Source organism: Microtus pennsylvanicus, chromosome 6 (genome assembly GCF_037038515.1).
Source record: "Microtus pennsylvanicus isolate mMicPen1 chromosome 6, mMicPen1.hap1, whole genome shotgun sequence".
Classification (NCBI taxonomy): Eukaryota; Metazoa; Chordata; class Mammalia; order Rodentia; family Cricetidae; genus Microtus; species Microtus pennsylvanicus.
This window is the reverse complement of record NC_134584.1, coordinates 64,303,467-64,306,246: the sequence shown is the minus strand read 5'-3', so window position 1 is coordinate 64,306,246 and position 2,780 is coordinate 64,303,467. Positions and strand designations below refer to the sequence as shown.

Below are 2,780 nucleotides of genomic sequence, written 5' to 3'. Positions count from 1 at the left end.
TTTCCTCCATTATGGAGGAAAAGCCCTCTTTCTTTTCGCTTATTAGTGAGTCTATTAAAAGCTATCTATAAACTTTTTTAATGTGTAGATTGTTATTAAAATTTCCTGCATTGTTTCCAAAAGCATTTGGGGATAATAATTAAATTCCTTAACTAGAAAGCTTTTTCAGAGTTCTCCACACTGATTTCCAGAGTGACTACATCAGCGGTGGGGCCCATGGCTTCAGAACCTGGCTGCCACACCATATAGAAATATGGGCCTACCAGAAGTGGATTTGCTGACCAAGGAGCCAGAGGACTTTGAGATGAAGATAGCTGCTGCTCGTGCTGTCACCGGCGTCCTGGCCTCTCACCCCAACAGTACTGACGTCCACATCATCAACCTCTCTCTCACCTTTCACAGTCAAGAGCTGCTCAGTGACACCAAGCTAGAACTAAACTCAGGCCATCGTTATGGCCTCATTGGCTTAAATGGAATTGGAAAGTCCATGCTCCTCTCTGCTATTGGGAAGCGTGAAGTGCCCATCCCTGAGCCCATAGACATCTACCATCTGACTCGCGAGATGCCTCCTAGCGAGAAAACACCCTTGCAGTGTATGATGGAGGTGGACACAGAGCGGGCCATGCTGGAGAGGGAGGCTGAACGTTTAGCTCACGAGGACGCGGAGTGTGAGAAGCTCACGGAGCTCTATGAGCGTCTGGAAGAGCTAGACGCCGACAAAGCCAAGATGAGGGCCTCGAGGATCTTACATGGATTGGGTTTCACACCTGCCATGCAGCGCAAGAAGCTGAAGGACTTCAGTGGTGGCTGGCGGATGCGAGTTGCTCTCGCCAGAGCCCTCTTTATCCGGCCCTTCATGCTGCTTCTGGATGAGCCTACCAACCACCTGGACCTGGATGCTTGTGTGTGTGGCTGGAAGAGGAACTTAAGACTTTCAAGCGCATCCTGGTCCTCATGTCCCATTCCCAGGACTTTCTGAATGGGGTCTGTACCAATATCATCCACATGCACAACAAGAAACTGAAGTATTACATGGGTAATTATGATCAGTATGTGAAGACATGGCTGGAGCTGGAGGAGAACCAGATGAAGAGGTTTCACTGGGAGCAGGACCAGATTGCACACATGAAGAACTACATTGCCAGGTTTGGCCATGAAAGTGCCAAGCTGGCCCGGCAGGCTCAAAGCAAAGAGAAAACACTACAGAAGATGATGGCATCGGGACTGACTGAAAGAGTTGTGAGTGACAAGACGCTGTCATTTTATTTCCCATCATGTGGTAAAATCCCACCACCTGTCATTATGGTGCAGAACGTGAGCTTCAAGCATACAAAAGACGGGCCTTGCATCTACAGTAATCTAGAGTTTGGCATTGACCTTGACACACGAGTGGCTCTGGTGGGACCCAATGGTGCAGGGAAGTCCACTCTGTTGAAGCTGCCTACTGGAGAGCTTCTACCCACAGATGGAATGATCTGGAAGCATTCTCACGTCAAAATAGGACGTTACCATCAGGACTTACAGGAGCAGCTGGACCTGGACCTTTCACCGTTGGAGTATATGATGAAGTGCTACCCAGAGATCAAGGAGGAGGAGGTGAGGAAGATCATTGGGAGATATGGCCTCACTGGGAAACAGCAGGTGAGCCCAATCCGGAACCTGTCGGATGGGCAGAAGTGCCGAGTGTGTCTGGCCTGGCAGAACCCTCACATGGTATTTCTGGATGAGCCTACCAATCACCTGGACATCGAAACCATTGATGCACTGGCAGATGCCATCAATGAGTTTGAGGGTGGCACGATGCTAGTCAGCCACGACTTCAGACTCATCCAGCAGGTTGCACAGATTTGGGTCTGTGAGAAGCAGACGATCACCAAGTGGCCTGGAGACATCCTGGCCTACAAGGAGCACCTCAAATCCAAGCTGGTAGATGAGGAGCCCCAGCTCACCAAGAAGACCCACAACGTGTGAGCTCTCAGCCAGGCTTGGGTCAGGAATGCCACCTGGAGACTGCCAGCTGACACCTGACCAGCCACTCAGGACAGGACCCTGGGGCTGCACTCCCGCATTGCTGCAATACTGCCCCAGCCTCTCCCTTCAGCCTGCCTTTGCTGCATCTTATCTCCAGCTATCCGTTTCCCATCTTCCTTCCATTTGGATCTGCATCTGGACTTAGCTGGCTGTTCCCTCCAGACCTTCACTGGCTACCTTGTCCTGAGAGATGCAGCCAGGGGTCCCTGGGTTAACCCAAGGGTGCAAGCCCGGGTCTGGCCCTGGAAGGATTCAAAAGCCTTGTTTTATGGGTTTTGGTGATGTTGAGGGAATACTGCTAGCCCATCACCCCCATTCCTTATTGCTTCTGGTTTGGGGCCCTGGGCCAGGGCTGTAGTCCTGGTCGATATTTTAATAATTATTTAACTGTAGATCTGTGTGTCATCTACAACGTGTCCAATAAAGAGGAAGCCACAGTCCCTCCCAAAAAAAAAAAAAAGAAATATGGGCCTACAAGTCATTCACAGTGTTATGATGCAGTGGGAACTAATGCTGGAAAAGTCAGACAGATGCTGAAAATACAGGAGCATTTATAAAGATAACTTTTCAATTTTTACTGTGAACATTTGAAAAGAAATCATACTACTTTTTAGAAAATAACCACATTTAAAAAATATATTCATATAACAATTTCCTCTAGTTATCATGTCTCTTAAAAAAATCATTGCTAAGCATCAAATATAAATGTTTGCATTGTGTGCTTCTTTTGTTTTATTTTATTTTTACTC

The 2,780-nt window shown here is 48.1% G+C and overlaps 1 pseudogene; it reads left to right on the top strand.

The window, feature by feature from the left end:
- Positions 1-253: 253 nt before the first annotated feature.
- LOC142853053 (ATP-binding cassette sub-family F member 2 pseudogene) lies at positions 254-2,143 on the top strand (annotated as a pseudogene).
- Positions 2,144-2,780: the final 637 nt, after the last annotated feature.